We start from the raw sequence: 18481 nt of genomic DNA, 5'->3' as shown, positions 1-18481 counted from the left end.
CCTATGGCCGTCTAGCCAGTGACTAGTGGCCATAGGTTTGCTCCCCTGTTGATTTTAACTTCTTCTACACTGTCTCTATCCTGCATTTATTGCCTCCAGTACTAAATGCTGTGTTACCACACTTTTTCTATATAAAGCAACTCTGCTGTAAGTCAAACCAGACTTTCCAACAAGAAGGAGAAATGGGAAAGAGAAGAAGCAGAGGTGAAGGATCTCATATTGATTTGAAATAAAGCAGCCAAACCTTTGCCCTTTTTTGCTTTGCTTTTAACCTGAGGTTTTCTTTTTTGCTTAAGCGTTATTATCATCATTATCATCATCTATTATCCAACTGGGCTAGTTTAAAACTGGCAAGCCCTGCCCAAGGGAAATGTTGAAATGCTTTACTGATGCACTCCTATTTTAATTTTTACCTCTGCCACTACTGCTGTCATTTTTTTCCTGCCCCATTCAGCTGTTCTCCAAGTTGCCTCCTCTGATGCTTCTGATGACAGAGAGCAGCAAGACGGCTTGCATTTTTGGCAGCCAGTTTGGCAGGTGCCACAGTGGCCTCTAGTGGCTACTGGGTATAAGAGCTGTCCATGGACGCTTGGGGGAATCACATGCATGGTATGCAAAGAAGGTCTTATCTATGATATACCCAGCAGTGATTTCTATAAGGCCCTGCACAGCTGCATCCCATCCCAGGATTGCAGCCTATGTCAGTCATTATGTACATCACTTGCTACAACCATGGTTTCAATTTGTAGCTAATGGTGGAGCTCCGAATGGTGCAAGCTGTACTTATTTGGTTGGGACTGGAGCTGTGTGCAAATCGCCCCTCAAAGTTCTCCACCATTTTTCTGGACAAAAAATTGGCAGGGCGGGGGGAGATCTCATCAGATTTCTCCAGTGGGACGACCCAAAGTTAAGCCTGGAAAAATTCTCAAAGTTCAGGATGAACTGAATGTGAGACTGAAAAAATTCTCGAACTTCAGGGTGAACTGAACTTAAGACTGGAAAAATTAGAAACTGAGAGAAATCAAAACTGACAGATTCATCTATCCCTAACCATGTGATCCCAGACCCTTCTCTGGGGCCATAAAAGATGTGTTCTTCTATAAAACAGATACAGGTCTTGCCCTGATAGGCTGAACCTGAAAGTCTTACAGTAAAATCCTAGGCAACCAGACAGGTGTATAGGGGACTGCAGCAGCCTTATTGTCTATTTCATAGGTCAAAATGTCAAAAATAAGGGTAGTGAAATTTATGTAGGGGTGGATTCACAGCAAAGTTCAGAGGTCCATTTATGGATATATTCAAAATTAAATTGCAAACAAACAGGAAAAACTACAAGGAGTATTGTCACATCTTCCCTAGGAATTGCAAATGTATTATGACATTTATTTATTTATTTATATCCTGCCTTTTTTCCTCCTTAAGGATCCCAAGGCACTGTACTTAATCCTCCTCCTCTCCATTTTATCCTCACAACAACCACCCTATGAGGTAGGTTGGGCTGAGGGTCTGTGACTGGCCCAAAGTCACCCAGGGAGCATCCATACCCAAGTGGGGACTAGAGCCTGGATCTCTCGACTCCCAGTCCAGCACTCTAGCTACTACATCACACTGGATCACAGACATAAGCTCTGTGGACTAGAGTCCACTTCATCAGATGCATGCAAACTCCTGGAGTGCCCAGCTGTCAGGGTGGACACTGAGCCCATAGAATCCCAGAGTAGTTCTGATTCCGAGGAAGAGCAGTCGCTCCTGGGAGAGGAGTGCGCTCCTCTTTCCCAGGGCCAACAGCTGATGGAGATTCCTCCCACCAGCATTCCTAGCTTAGATAGCAGTCCAGGGAGTGACAGAGCACGGGAAGCAGACTTGATGGATGCGCGACGCCGACACAGAGAGCGGCGCCAAATGGAGGGCGCGGAAAGGAGGCGTAGTGCCCGGTTGGCGCGCAAACAATGGCTGCGCCCAGAGGATCCAAGGGACAAGGGGAGGGACTCTCCCTAGTCCTTAAGTTCAGGGGTCTGCCAGTAATTCCCTTTCAAACGGGGACCAACTGTTTCAACTTAGGGCATAGGTACTCTGCTGCTCAGATCTAGTTGCTAACGGTAGAGTTGTTAAGTTGTAAAAGAAGAATAACGCTTTGAAAGGAATCCCTTTGTCTGTGTCTGGACTTGGCTACTGGATTAGACTGAGAGAGGCCTCCAAGGAGCCCTTGACACCAGCCAGGCAGCTACCAGTTGCAGGAGCTGGAGTGGCAGTGGATGAGGGGAAAGGTGCACCCATTTTTTTGTGGGTGCAGCACAGTCATGGGAACCCCAATAGGCAGTGGGTGGCTGCTCATTGTGCTGCCCCCCCAATCTGCCACCTATTAAGGTTTTACGGATGCCATGGTGGTGTTTTTTAATGACACACAAAACCACCCGAGACAAGAGGCTCATGATAGGGCTGACGTCCCTGCATTCCCTCTTTCCTGGGGATTGCAACTCTACGGTAGGGGGGGAGAGAGAGTAGGGGTCCCTAACAGAGAATTCTGAGCATCAAAAACTACAATCCCCAGGATTCTTTGGGGGAAGCTTTAGCCACTGAAATGGTATTAATCCAGCATAGGTTTGTAGTGCAGAGAGGGCCAGAGGGTTGGCCAGACATCTAGCTGTTCCCCCAAAATTAATCACATCGGTTCTGAAACACAGAAAGGGTTACTGGTTTCCCCCTCTCCGTATGGTGTCCATCCAAGACAGTCTATCAGGCTATCAGGCTATCAGGATCAGAGTGAAGAACATGAACCAAATTAGGAGGGGCCATAGCTCAGTGGTAGAGCGAACGCCTTGAATGTAGGAGATTCCATCTCTGGCACCTCCATTTAAAAGGGTCAGATAGTAGGTGATGGGAAAGAGACCCTGTCGGAGCCTCTGGAGAGCTGCTGCCTGTCAGAATAGGCATTACTGGGGTAGATGGACAGACAGTCTGATCTGGTATAATTAATTTAGTTACACCATTTATATACCATAACCAAAAAAAAGTTATCTGAGTAGCTTACAAAATACATCAAGGGAGCAATCCTATGGCTGCTAGACAGCAGCTAGACGGCCATCGGATATACTGTTTTCCAGGAACTGACCTCAGAGCTCATGCTCTGAGGTCAGTTCCTGGAAAAACGACCTCCCCCCCCCCTTCCACGTTGCCTCTGAGGCAGCGTGGAACAGCCCCATCCTCCGCAATCCCAAGAGGAGCACGGAGCGGCCGGAAAGGGGCATGGTTGGGGCATTCTGGGGTGGGGAGAGTGTAGCTGCCTGTACAACACATCCTATGTGTCATACAGCAGCCTCCCTCCCCACTCCATGCTCCCGCAGCTAAACAGCCACAATCGGCTGTCTAGCCAAAAAAGCAGGGCAGGAGAAGCGCAGAGGGAACGATCCTCTCCGTGCTTCTCCTGCCCTGCTTTGGATAGGCGGTTGCCTCCAAGTTGCCCTCAGGGCACAATCCTATGCATGTTTAGGGCTGGCTGGGGCATGCTGGGAGTTGTAGGGCTTTTTTCTATCTAAACATGCATAGGATTGTGTGCCCTAAGAGAATTAAAACAACATATAATTAAAACAATTATTGTAAAAAAAAAAACCACTCACACATGACTGGCACAAAAAGTTAAAAACAGCAAAGGATAAAAAAGATAACCAGACAAGACTACCAAGCTACTACAGAACTAAAAGGCTAAAGTAAAAAGGGGGTTACTTGTTACCGAAAAGACGACAAAGTAAATGCCAGGCGAGTCTCTCCGGGGAGGTGATTCTATAAGTGAGGTACCACCACTGAAAAGGCAGCTTCCGGCGTTCTTAAACATGCAATAATTCTATGAGTGTCTTTGTAACAAATTTGGGGGCAGTAGCTGAAGCCACCCTATTCAGCAGTACTCTGCTGATTAAGGAGGCAATACAGAAGAAAGGCCTCGTATCAGGATTAGTGAATCTTTCTTCAATCAGCATTCAGAATCCAAGTACACACCATATAGAGTGTGGGAATAGTCAGGATAAGGGAAAACAGCACAATGTCTAGGCAGCAGTATTGAACTCCTGTAATTACAAAGCACTTCACTCAGGTTCCAGAACACCCATTTAACCAGCAACCTTTTCCACTGCACAGAAATGACAATATTGGTGAATTAAGTACATCTCCGAGAGAGGCTTATTAAATTAGCCTAATACCTTATTGCATGATCAATAACAATGTATTTATTTTTTTCCTGGTGGCCTGAAGTGACTTTTCATTAGGCATTTGAATTGCCTTGGAAATTACTAGATATCAATTTAGAAGACTCTCAGAAGGTACGGTATTATCCATAGCTCCATATGCTTAAGGAAGAAAAATGAACACATACCACTACTTGGGTGGAGCGCAGGGGGGCGGGGGATTTCAGGAGCACATCAGAAAGTGTTTACTGTCGGCATCAGTCAGGGCAGATTGTACTTTGGAGAACTCATCAATATGAAATTGCTTGGCTTTTATGAATTAGAACGCAGACATAGAACACACACAAATCATCATTAGGTATCCTTGGCAAAAGACATCTGAGACACAACGTCATTTCATTTAGTCCAAAAGGGTTGAAATTCCAGTTAGCCCACAGTGTTCTCATTCTCTGATCCAGCAAACTCTTGTTGCTGGAAGGATGGCATTGCTCAAGCATTAACCCCACTTCCAAGAGCATCCCTCTTCATCTCAAGGGAAAGAGTATCTAGGTACCACTGGGACCAGTCAAGGAACCCAAACAAGGAACATGCTCCGCCAAGGCTGCTGGTCACAGGGGGAAAAAGCATGCCATTTCAAACAAGCACTGCCCTGAAGCTTCCTGGAACCAGCTGACACAAGAAGGTAAATCCATTGTTAAGCAGTGACTTGGCCACACACAGCAGTGGAGCTGCATCGCTAGGGCAGAATGCCCCTGTGAACAGTGCTACGTCATGATGTGGCCTCGGTTCCACTACAGACTGACCCCCTCCCTGCACTGCTCAGCTGATCAGGAAACAGGCTGCCATCACCTTCCCCATCAAGGGGCAAGGGAAGCCTTGAGGTAGCAGCTCCCAATGGAGCCAAGTTCCCTCTCCCCTTCTTTTCCTAAGAGGCGGAGCTTCAGGGAGTGGGAGGGGCCTCAGCAGGCCACCTGGAGATGTCTGATGGGCCACATCCAACCCATGGGCCAAAGGTTTCCCACCGTTGATCTAGCTTACTGTTGTCCACACTGAGTGGCAGTGACTCTGCAAGGGTCATCTTTCCCAGCCCCAGCTGCAGTTGCCAAGGATCAAACCTGGGGCTTCCAATATGCAAGGCATGTACTCTGCTGCTAAGCTACAGCAGCATAGCAGAACCTGTTTTACAACTGAGTTAGGTAAGTTGCCATAACCACTGAGCTGGATCCAAATGCCCCCTTCATCCAACAGGAGGCGCCTCTACCATCTGAGAAAGACTCAGTGGAGGCTGCAGGCTCCAATGTCAGTGGGGCGGTGAATCCGCTTCGGGTTTCAGTCAGAACCAGTCAGGACCCTAAAGGAGCCATCCAAGGTGTAAAGAGTCCTTTAGAGTCCTGACTGGTTTTGACCGAAACCCGGAGCAGATTCACAGTTCCACTGACATTGGAGCCAGCAGCCTCCACTGGTAAGACTCCTCCCACTGGAGAAAACACCTCTGTCAGAGGAAGGGAACCTTTGGATCCAATCAATTGTATATTTTCTGTTCCTCTACTTCTAACTTAGAAATAATGGTGCTGGACTGACCACAAGATAACCCTTCTTCATCATGAGTAACACCAGCAAGTATATCTTTCATGCATTTTTGCTTTATTCAACAGTTTTTTGCCAGTGTGACCTTATTCTATTAATGTTAAGTAGAATTAATTAAAGCCATCAGGGTGGGTTCCCCCCCCCCTTTTGCTGAAACACAGCTTGCTTTAAAAAAAATGTCTCATTGATTAATCTTTCATGACCTAAATTATTACGTGTCTCCCTGGCTGTCACTGTTTGTATCTTTTTTATGGGACTTTTTTTTTATTAAAAAATATAAATTTTAACCCACTTTGCAAATGTGAACAGCTGTTGTGTTCCTTGTGCCTAGGCAGGCTGCCAGTAATGAAAAGAACAGGTCCTGGAGGTGGGGGAGTAGAGAAGGGGACGGCAATTAAACCACAATGGATCCAGGGTTAGATCTCAAGGGAACGTTTTGTGCAAAGACGGGCATGATAAAGGACAAAGAAGGCAGGGACCTAACAGATGCAGATGAGATTAAGAAGAGGTGGCAAGAATACACAGAAGAACTATACAGGAAAGATCTGAATGTCCCTGATAGCCATGAGAGTGCGGCCACTGAACTTGAGCCGGACATCCTCGAGAGTGAAGTCAAGTGGGCCTTAGGAAGCATTACTAACAACAAAGCTAGCAGAGATGACAGTATTCCAGCTGAGCTATTTAAAATCCTAAAAGATGATGCTGTTAAAGTGCTGCACTCAATATGCCAACAAATTTGGAACACTCAACAGTGGCCACAAGACTGGAAAAGGTCAGTTTACATACCAATTCCAAAGAAGGGCAATGCCAAAGAGTGTTCAAACTACTGTACAATTACGCTCATTTCACATGCCAGCAAGGTTACGCTCAAAATCCTACAAGCTAGGATTCAGCAGCATGTGAACTGAGAACTACCGGAAGTACAAGCGGGGTTTCGAAGAGGCAGAGGAACAAGAGATCAAATCGCCAACATTCGCTGGATCATGGAGAAAGCAAGAGAATTCCAGAAAAATGTCTATTTCTCCTTCATTGACTATGCTAAAGCCTTTGATTGTGTGGATCACAACAAACTCTGGCAAATTCTTAAAGAGATGGGACCACCTTACCAGACCACCTTACCTGTCTCCTGAGAAACCTGTACGAGGGTCAAGAAGCAACAGTAAGAACCAGACATGGAACAACCGAGTGGTTCAAAATTGGGAAAGGAATACGACAAGGCTGCATATTGTCGACCTGCTTATTTAACTTATATTCAGAGCACATCATGAGAAACGCTGGGTTGGATGAATCACAGGTCAGAATTAAGATTGCTGGGAGAATTATCAACAACCTCCGATATGCAGACGATACCACCCTAATGGCAGAAAGCGAAGAGGATCTCAAGAGCCTCTTGCTGAGGGTGAAAGTGGAGAGTGCAAAAGCTGGTTTGAAGCTCAACTAGGGATGGCAGAGAATTCCACCACGGATCTCGGTGAGGCCGAATGCCAGTGCATTTGGCCCCCTGAACTCCGTGGCGGAACGGCCTGCCACCCCCCCGCCACCCCGTGGATCCCCCCCGGGATGAGACTTACCTGGGGCGGATCTTCCGGGTGGCGGCGGCTGGTCTTCCGACTGGCTGCCACCGCCGCAATTTGCAGTCTTGTAAAAAAAAAAACACGACGTGATAGGCTACATAAAGATTTACGTAGCCTATCATGGCTGGGTTTAAAAAAAAAAAAACAGGACATGATAGGCTACGTAAAGATTTACGTAGCCTATCATGGCTGGGTTTAAAAAAAAAAACCGCATACACAAATGGCGGCGGCTATGGCCGCCGCCATTTTCATTCCTTATTTTTGGCTGTCTTAATCTACGTGAATATTTACGTAGACTATGACAGCAAAAATAAAGGGGAACACAAATATCGTAGTGGGCGCTATTTGCATCCCTTTTTGATTCTCTGTTTTAGCCTACATAAATATTTACGTAGCCTAAAACGGCGAATCAAAAAGGGACACAAATAGCGCCCGCTACGCTATTTGCATTCCCCTTTATTTTCACCGTCATAGTCTACATAAATATTTACGTAGACTAAGACGGCCAAAAATAAGGAACGCAAATGGCGGCGGCCATAGCCGCCGCCATTTGCGTATGTGGGGTTTTTGTTTTGTTTTTCCCAGAGCCCTCTGCGGCCAGAAATCCGCCTGCGGACAGCTCTGGCCTGGCTGGGCCTGGCCAGCTGCTCCGTGGAGCTGCCATGGAGCACAGCCAGCCGTGGAGGATTCCGGGGGGGAGGAACGGATCGCCTCCCCGCCCCTCGAGGATTCCAGGGGGAGGGACGGAACACCTCCCCCCCACCATCAACATAATCCGCGGAAAGGTAAGTGACTTTCGTACATCCCTAAGCTCAACATTAAAAAAACTAAGATCATGGCATCTGGCCCCATCACTTCCTGGCATATAGAAGAGGAAGAAATGGAAGCAGTGACAGATTTTATTTTCTTGGGCTCCAAGATCACCGCAGAGGGCGACTGTAGTCATGAAATTAAAAGACGCTTGCTTCTTGGGAGGAAAGCTATGGCCAACCTAGACAGCGTAGTAAGAAGCAGAGACATCACCTTGCCGACAAAGGTCCGTCTAATCAAAGCTATGGTTTTCCCAGTAGTAATGTATGGCTGTGAGAGCTGGACTATAAGGAAGGCTGAGCGCCGAAGAATTGATGCTTTCCAACTGTGGTGCTGGAGAAGACTCTTACGAGTCCCCTGGACTGCAAGGAGGTCCAATCAGTCCATCCTAAGGGAAATCAACCCTGACTGCTGATTGGAAGGACAGATACTGAAGCTGAAGCTCAAATATTTTGGCCACCTAATGCGAAGAGAAAACTCAGTGGAAAAGACCCTGATGCTGGGAAAGATTGAAGGCAAAAGGAGAAGGGGACAGCAGAGGATAAGATGGCTAGATAGCATCACCGATGCAATGAATATGAACTTGAGCACACTCCGGGAGAGAGTGGAGGACAGGAAGGCCTGGCGTGCTATGGTCCATGGGGTCACGAAGAGTCGGACACAACTTAACGACTGAACAACAACAACCTAAGAATCTAGAGTTCAGTTTGAACTAGGCAGACCCAGCCAAAAATGTTTTGCTGAGTTAAGCCCAGGCTATGTTTCATCTAATAGGCTAGACCTGGTGTAGATCTGACAGTATCTAGTATACACCATTCTAGCCATATACACTTCTCTAGCCACATATGGTTTCTGAGCAGTGTTTTAATCTAACTGATATGAACCTTTGTCTTTAATATTGTATTTAAATGTGATTTTAATATTTATATGTGAACCACTGAGGGATTTCATGATATTTAGAGGTATATAAATATCATAAATATTTAGATAGATAGAATAGATGATAGATAGATAGATAGATAGATAGATAGATAGATAGATAGATAGATAGATAGATAGATAGATAGATAGCATCCAGGCAGCAACAACAACTGGGCAGGCTTACCTGGAATGTGCATTTGATACCAGTTTGAAGCACGGGAACCTATTTTCATAAAGACACATAAGGTAATAAGCAAAAAGTGCCTTTGAGCAGATCCAGAGTGCCTGTCCCTCAGCTCCCACATATGACCACACCTGCACTGCCAAACCTGGCCCACTGTTGCCCATGCTCTTTCCCCACCTCCTGGTATATGCTGCTGGAGGTAGGTGCTTGGCAGCCGCTCTGCATTGTTAGCTGAAAATCTCCATGTGCCTTGCTTGCTGGGGGCCGCCACTGTGCCCATGAGTCTGGCCACCCTGTTGACCCTCAATTATCTATACTGGCTCAACATCAGCTTGGATTCTGGAGTGCTTGTCGAAACGCAACACTAGATAACCGTGAGGTATCCTTCTTGCAATGCCAAGTATGTTGGGGTGGCTTGGTCTTGAATGGGCAACTAAGACCCATTAGCTTTACAAATGACCTGTTCCTGATGGAGATGAAAACTGCTAGAACTGGTTTGTTGATATGAATCAACACAACTGCTTGCATTTTTGGACTGTCTTTGGGGGCATAGCTACGGTAAGTATCTCCACTTCAAAATTTACCACTACACCGCTGCTGAGGTCTTAAATATTATTTATTTAAATATTATTCCAACTCCAGGAATAGAAGAGAAACGTCTCAGGATGCTGAAACAAAGATTTCATTTGTACAAAAGCCCAGGAAGTCACCAGTGAATTTTAGTAGGAGATACTTGTTCTAAAAATTTCTGCTGACATTTTTATAACCCCCTGAAAAAGGCCTTAAAATACAAATAGGCCGAAATGCGTTGGGCTTTTTAACAAATACTGTGTTTCAGCATCCTGAGATGGTTCTCTTCTATTTGTGGGTCTATTTTGGATGCTCTCATAGAATCATAGAATAGTAGGGTTGGAAGGGGCCTGTAAGACCATCGAGTCCAACTCCCTGCTCCCGCTTTTCCATCTTTATTCCAAGTCCAGCCCAAACCCATTACCACGGAGCAGCACGGTTAATTTAATTACAGCCCAGGGAACGCCTGGGTGAACAAGTGTGTTTTGGGGAAGCATTTAGAAGAGGCCACATTTTCTGCCTCCGGAACTGCACAAGTGAGGGTTTTCCAAAGGTTGGGTGCAGCTAGATAGAAGGCCCGGCGTCAGGGTATTGCATGGCGACATTCTGTTAGTCTTATGGGAGCTAGACATCAGAGCATGCCACTCCAATATTATGCTAGTTGCACTGGCTGCCTATTCTCTTCTGAGCCCAATTCAAAGTGCTGGCTTTGACCTTTAAAGCCCTACAGTTTGGAACTGGATTATTTGATGGACTGATTGCACACATACAAGCCTGCCCAGGCCTTGAGATCAGCCACAGAGGCCCTACTCACAGTCCCACCAGTAGGTACAATTAGGTTGGCGGGAGACAAGACAGGGCCTTTTCATTAGTGGCCCTCCATTTATGGAAGTCCCTCCCTCAAAATATATGTTTAGCCTCCTCTTTGTTTTCCTTCAGGAAGGCCCTCAAGACATTTTTGTTTCAATCCACCTTTGATGTGGGACTGGATTAACTGTTGTCCTCGATTCAGAATATTTTTGATTGGTGGGTAGCCTGATGTTTGAATGTTTGATGCAGTTTGTGCTGATTTTTTTTTTTATTTTTTTTTTTAGCTGTTGAGGTTTGGGGTTATTTTTACATTGTTTTTGGTTTTAATAATTGGAAGTTTCCTTATATTATTGCTCCTGATTTTGTGATTGTTAGCCACTTGGAGAGAACTCCTTAGTTCGGAAAAGTGACGTTAAAAAATTGAACAACAACGACAGTGGTACACCAACCCAAACACAGCTCACTGTCTCAATAAATTCCCATTTCGCTCTCTGGCAAGTACCATAAAAGGTGCCAATAGTCAAGCACGTGGAGAGCCACTACACAGGAGGACCATAACTCAATGGTAACGTATATGCTTTCCATACCAGTGGAGGCTGGTGGTTCCGATGTCAGTGGGGTGGTGAATCCGCCCTGGGTTTCAGTCAGAACCAGTCAGAACTCTAAGGGAGCTATCCAAGGTGCTTTACCTTAGATAGCTTATTTAGAGTTCTAACTGGTTCAGACTGAAACCCGGAGCAGAGTCACCACCCCACTGACATCGGAACTACCAGCCTCCACTGTTCCATGAAGAAGGCTCCAGGTTCAGTTCCTGGCATCTACACTTAAAAGGATCAGACAGCAGATGACAGGGAAGAACTCTCTCTCCCAGGAAGCCTGGAGAGCTCCTGCCAGTCAGTGTAGATAGACCAGGGATGCTGAAACTTGTTCAGCCCGAGGGTCAAATTCAATTCTGGAGAAGCTCTCATCGGCCGCATTCCCATACTGGGCAGGGCCAAATTACCCAATATGCCAGCATATTTTAGTTTAAAGCTCTCATCACCAGTAACTAAACCAGAGAGGCATTTCAACCTTTTAGAATGGGGAAAAGCCACATAAAATCCAGGGCCCCATCTACATCGGACTTTTACTCCGGGGCGGGTGCAAGTTGAGGTCCCTCCTGATAGATGACACAGTTGCGACTTTGCAGCCATCTGTGGTTTTGTCCCAGAAAATGTGGAGTTCCAAGGAGTTGTTTTACTGCAATTTGGGGGGGTTGCTGAAGGTTTCCCCTCAGTTGCAGGCCCTCTGTTGCTTCCCCGAACCGACTTCACATTTCACAGTGGGCATACTGTAGGCGTGTGTAATGCCAGTGTCACCTTTTGCTCCCCCCATCCCTTCGCAGCTACGCAGTTACAGAGGCACAGAAGGGCATTTTCATCTATTTAATCACACTTTTGAATGGTTTTGCAGCTTTGTATCTTCACAACAGTTGTGGACTCAGTACCCAGGGGCGGGGGGGGGGCGGTCTTGGGGAAGGACCAGCATCGCTCCTTCCCCATTTTGGAGCACTGGATAGGTACGTAGTGTTCGTGCTTTTGCGCGCAAACCATCGCGAGAGTCAGGCTAGGAAACTGTCAAACTGATGGTGCAGAAATGAAGGCGCACAAAACACCCACTTTTTACCTAAAAAGGGATGGAAAGACACAGCAGAGCCCCTCAAATACAAAACAGCCACTGAAGTGTTGCACCCCCACGCTCATGGGACTGCACAGCTGCGCATTTCAGTATAATAGCAAAAAAAGTGGGCAAGGCAAGTCTGTTAGGGAAGTGCGCAGTACATCGCGAGTGTATCGCAGGGCATGTTGACTCGAAGCCGCATTGCTGCGCAGTTGCGATGGGGTGGGGAGTCAGGTGCCATATAGATGGGGCCCAGGAAACCACCAAATGATTGGTGGATGGAGGAAAGGGGGTGGGCTCAGTGGAAGGGGGATGGCCATCTGGGGAAACCCAGAAGGCCAGATTGGGACCTCAGGCATACCAGATTTAGCCCATGGGCCTGAGGTTCGGTACCCCTGGTGTAGACAATATCTGGTAGATGGACAAATAAACGGATGTGGCATAAGGGCGCTTACTGTGGTTGATAGTCTGCATTCAGCTTGATGGGGCACTACCTGTGGAGGCCTCCCTAGGGGAAGAAGCCCTGGTTCTAATTAAGGCTTGCATGGTAGAAAAATAAGGTACATTTAACAACATAAGAAGAGCCATGCTGGATCAGACCAAGGGTCCATCTAGTCTTGCACTCTGTCCACACACTGGCCAACCAGATGTTGACCAGGAACCCAGAAACAGGACACGAATGCAACAGCAACTTCCCACCCATGTTCCCAGCAATTAGTGTACTTAAGTTCACTACCTCTGATACTGGAGGTGACATAGAACCACCAGGACAGCCTTTGATAGCCTTCTCCATGAACTAGTAGCCATTGATAACCTTCTCCTCCATGAACTTTTCCAATACCCTTTTAAAGCTGTCCAAATTGGTGGCCATCGATACATGTTGTGGTAACGAATTCCATAGTTTGACTATGTGCTGTGTGAAGAAGTCCTTCCTTTTATCTGTCCTGAATCTCCCACCAATCAGCTTCATGGGATGACCCCACTGGTTTCTAGTATTATGAGAGAGGGAGAAAAAGGTCTCCCTATCCACTTTCTTCACACCATGCATAATTTTGTACACCTCTATCATGTCTCCCCTTACTCTCCTTTTTTCCAAGCTAAACAATCCCAGCTGTTGTAACCTTGCCTCTTAGAGGAGATGCTCCAGCCCCTTGATCATTTTAGTTGCCTTTTTCTGCACTTTTTCCAGCTCTACAATGTCCTTTTTTAGGTGTGGTGACCAGAACTGTACACAGTATTCTTTCTAAGTGTGGAGCACACATAGGTTTATGTAAGGGGAGTATGATCTTGGCTGTTTTATTTTCAGTTCCTTTCCTAATTATGCAGAAGGGAATTGAAAATAAAACTGCCAAGATCATGGCAGAAGAATAAGGTACATTTGAGAGTATTGTCTTTGTTTTCTACTGTCTGCTCCCCAACACTTCCTCCGCGTGTTTGTCTCATAAGAGATTTGTGGTTGCTCTTGATGATGGGGAAGATCTGAAGTCAGAAGAGAAGCAGTTAAAGCAGGAGAGAGGCATGTTTGCTAAACCCTCTGAAGTTGATAGCCCCCACGCCCTGGCTTTTTTCCCCCTTCTTCTCTATCTTCGTAAACCGCAGTGAATTGATGGAATGACCTGGACTTGATCTTCAGGGCAATATGTCTGATGGCACTGCTGGATTGATAAATTGATTCAAAACTATTACCATGGTGAAAAAGCAATAAGGTCATAAAAATTGCATCAGCTGGCTAAGTAAATCCTGGCATTTCATGACAAGTAATGCAGAAGAATCGCAAGAGGAGCTGGGCATGAGGCTGAATGAGTGAGCGAGAAATGACTTTGAAGAGCTCATCATCTCCGATCCATTCTTCCTGCCAGCGATTCATGCCTTCGCATAGTGCCACTTCATTATGGGGAAATAACTGTACACTTCTAGCATATTCCTGGCCGTCCCTGGCGGCCCCTGGAGGACCCTTAGCTGCTTAATACCTCATCATGGGCTTCATTGAACACTTTAATCTGCACTTGTGTGATCAATAGAATACTGGTGTAAATTAAAAGGACAATTTCGTGTAATCAAGCCTGTTAATGCTCATTTTGAAAACCATTATTTGTGGAAGGCATTTAGAAGGAAATTGCAACACGGCAAAGCCTGATGCACTCAGCGGTTATTTGAAAGGAAGCTACCTCTCTTTTCTTCCCCTCCCCACTTCCATTTCTGTGATTTTTATTTGTGTGTATGGTGGAGGGGTCATTAGAAAACACCGGAGGGGGTCGAGGCTGGGGAAAAAGAAGAGCAGGGAAGGCAGTCCAGCAGGAATATTGGCCCTCCTTGCCTGCTGAGCTTGCCTTCATGCGGGGAAGAAAATGAAATTTTCCAGTGTTCTATTTCTGTGGCAAATTCAATTACTGTGGGGACTTGTTCAAAGCGGTGTAACTTCCAAGAGGCAGAAATTGAAAACCTGGCAGCTAATGAAATGGCAAATGACTAGTAAGTTCAGACAAGGGCCGTCAGTCAGATCAAACGCCTGCAGAAAAATAGCAGCTTCCCTTGTCTTTGGTACAGAAACCTGTTCTGGTTTCTTCTCCCTCTTCCTCTTCTTCCTCCTCTTCTTCTTCTTCCCCTCCTCCTCCTCCTCCTCTCTATCTGTTGACCTTTTTTTAGGCAGGATGACCCTACTTTCACTCTTTATTTTACTAAAGCCAAAATAATAATCTGTGCTGCTCTAAACCTATCTGTTAGGCCTGGTTTATACAGAAGGCAGGCCCTACCATTAGGCAGGGTGGGACAACCACTTCAGGCAGCGAATTTGGGGTGTCATGAAAGGGCAGCAAATTGTTAGTTGCTTAATTTATCATTATTGTAATTTTTTACTGCCAGGAAAGGGGAGAGATGCTTGAGAGGTTCTCTGCCTCAGGTGCCAAAATAACTTGACTGGCCTTGAGCATTATGCACCTTGACTTGGGCTGGGGGGCAAGGGGCCAGGGGCAAGCACCATTTGCTGCTCTGCCTCCAGCAGCAAAATGTCTTGAGTGAGCCATGTTTATACAACATGTAGGCCACAGGGAAAGTCCATATCCATGTCAGCTTTCCATGTGCAGTTGAACATGTTTAAGTGCACTTACCACGTGCACTGGTTCATCTGCCTGTTAGCAGTAGCGCTCCAGTCTCTCATGGCCTAGGTGGGTGGGTGAATCACTGAGATGCTAACACTCCACATGAATAGGCCAATGCATTGATTGATTGATAAATCGATTGATTGATTGATATAATTTCATTTGTATTGATTTTTACTCTACCATTCTAACAAGAAAAATGGCACTCAAGGCAGCTTAAATAAAACTTAATTAAAACAATAATAAAACAAATGGATTAAAACAAAAATGGTCCGGAAACATCAGCTAGTCCAAAACAGGACAGCAAGATTGCTAGCAGGGACTGGCCAACAAGATCGCACTACTCCAGTACTTTTCCAGCTGCACTGGTCCAGGACCGATTCAAAGTGCTGGTATAAACATTTAAAGCCTTAAACAGCTTTGGGCCAGGTCCCATATGTGCCTGCCTGGACCCTAAGATCATCTTTAGGGGTCCTTCCCTATGAGCCCCGCCAAAAGAAGTGAGACGGGTGGCTACCAGGAAGAGGGTCTTTTCTGCTGTGGCACCCCGGCTGTGGAATGAGCTCTCTAGAGAGGTTTGCCTGGAGCCTACATTGTACTTCTTTTGGCACCAGGTGAAGACTTTTTTATTCTCCCAGTATTTTAACATTTTACCTTCCTAGTCTTTTAGCTCTGGTGTTTTAAATCTGTATTTTAAACCTCTGCATTGCTGCTAGGTTTTATTCTGGTTGTACTGTTATTTTGTGGTTTTAAGCTTTCCTATTTTATATTGTTTTGTGCTGCGCTTCGTGGTTTTACTTTTTGTGAACTGCCCAGAGAGCTTTGGCTATTGAGCTGTATAGAAATGAAATAAATAAATATTAAATATTCACACTCAATTTAAAACATAACAATAACAGAATAAAAATAAGCACGTTTAAATATGATGAAGTGCATGTGAAAAGCTTATACAGTTAAAGGCTTCACACATACACACACACACCATATTTCGAAACACCGTTGGAGCCTAAAGGCTCAAATTAGTTAGCGCCCCTGAAGAAGTGACATGTTGGGCTCAGTCAATATTTTTCTATGCACCTGGAGGCTTCCTTCCTCCTTCTTTCCTGAAATGGGTACTGAGCAGAACTTGCCTTTGTGGCCTAGTCCACATAAAAGGAAGTGGAAGTAGTAGAACTGGTCCAGGACTGTACCACTTCAGATGGGGGGGTGTCACATGATTGATTTTTCCCACTCCATAATTAAAATAAACCTTCCTGCACATAGAAAATTAGATTCAGGAGGAGTAATTCTGGCCTGCCACATGATATTATATTTCAGTATGTTAGGGATTTCTTTTTTCATGGGGAAGCTTTCAACCATTCCCCTACCATTCCCTGCAGATATAAATGGAGTAGTCCAATAATAGTTTTAGTACCATCATCTGCCAACAATAAGACCTTCCTGAGCTAGTGGGGATCTCCAGGCCTTCCATTTCAAAACTTGGAGCAAGGATCCCTAGGATCAGGTGGCTGCCCCAAACAAGAAGGGTGCTTGAAGAAGAGGCGTGGCTGAAGGAGCTGGAGGCAAAACGTCTTAATAATGATCAAATGAAAACTGGCAAATAAGAACTGGCATCTATGCAGAACATGGGTCAACTCAGCAGACGTCATATGGACCCAGGCCTTAGAGCTGTGCGAATCTGACTGCAGCTGGCTGGCAACGTATATAGGGTGGACACTTCCACAACATCCAAAAAGAGGGGGGAAAGAGACAGATTTGAATAACATTTTCATCTTCTAATTTATATCTATAAATGCAAATTTAGAAATAGTTATTGTAATTTAAATAGAAATACAGTACATCTCACCATAGAAGGGAAGGCCATGACCAGCTGAACAGTGTGCCTGCTACGTCTGTTGCGCAGGTTGTCCAATGATGATGTGGAACTCTGATCTCCCTTCTTACGGCTCTTCATCTTTAAACTGGACTTGGATTGGACAGCTCTTCGAACAGAGGACTGTCCTCTGGCACCCCTTCAAAGAGAAGACTGTTTTCTGTACAATAAAACACGGTACCAGCTCCAGGTTTCTGAGAGTTCTTGGGTGAGTCACCCAATCATCATCACCCCTCCCTCAGTGAGCCTACCTTCTCACCACCATTGTCACCAGTTGCTCTTGCTGCTCATCCTCTTTCTATCATTGCTACTACTTGCTGGCTCAACAGGCAGACAGCCAGTGAGCAAGTAGGCCGTGGCATCAACTGCTCCTCCCCTTCATCACCACGACCACTGCTTTCTGAGCCAGAGCAAGAGGCAGGTAAACAAGCAGGTTGCAATGGCGAAGAAGGGAAGCGAGTCCAGGGGGCTTTTGTCAGTGAGCCATTGCTGAGGTGTGGGCCCTCAGCAGGTGCCCAACCACATCTGTCCTTGATGCTGGCCCTGATAGGACACATGGCCACCCTGTGTATCCAAGGCTGGAAACAGAGAGGTGCTTTTTACAAATGCCTGAGGAGGCAGGCAAGGCCAGTAATGATTTTACTGCTAATTCAATCCTTCAAGAGTCCCCGATGTCAAGTTAATGAATTGTTGTTGGCATAATTATAAGACATGCTCACATTTTACAATGAGCATAAAATTCTGAAATATAATTTGAAGGCACCTCACTTTTTAAAGAGCTATTCTTTAACCTTTGAGACACTGTGTGTGTGTGTGTGTGGTCAATTAATTTAACACGATCTTCTCCTTTTTATATATGCGGGCGATTGCTTGAGAGGTTATTTATTTGCTTACTGAAATCTTGGATTTCTATATGCCCTGCTCTTGAAAACAGGTATTAACAGGGGGGCCAATAATAATGTATTTTAATTAAAAAAAAGAATGTATCTCAGTCTTGCCATGGTTTATGCTAGGGCTGTAGAGCTTAGGACACAATCCTGTGGTCCCTGGGCACCGTGGTGCAGTGATATATTTGGAAGCACAGGCACTCATCATCACAGTCCCCATAGCCACACCTCCAAGGAGAGTCCAACATTTTAGGCAGCTGTGTTGATCCATAGCATCAAACCAGTTCTAGGAGTTTTCATCTCCACCAGGAGCAGGTCCATTTGTAAAGC

This window comes from Heloderma suspectum, chromosome 5 (assembly GCF_057233095.1).
Source record: "Heloderma suspectum isolate Gila_16-S chromosome 5, 16-S_ref, whole genome shotgun sequence".
NCBI lineage: Eukaryota > Metazoa > Chordata > Lepidosauria > Squamata > Helodermatidae > Heloderma > Heloderma suspectum.
The sequence above is the reverse complement of the archived record's forward strand: the minus strand, read 5'-3'. Positions refer to the sequence as shown.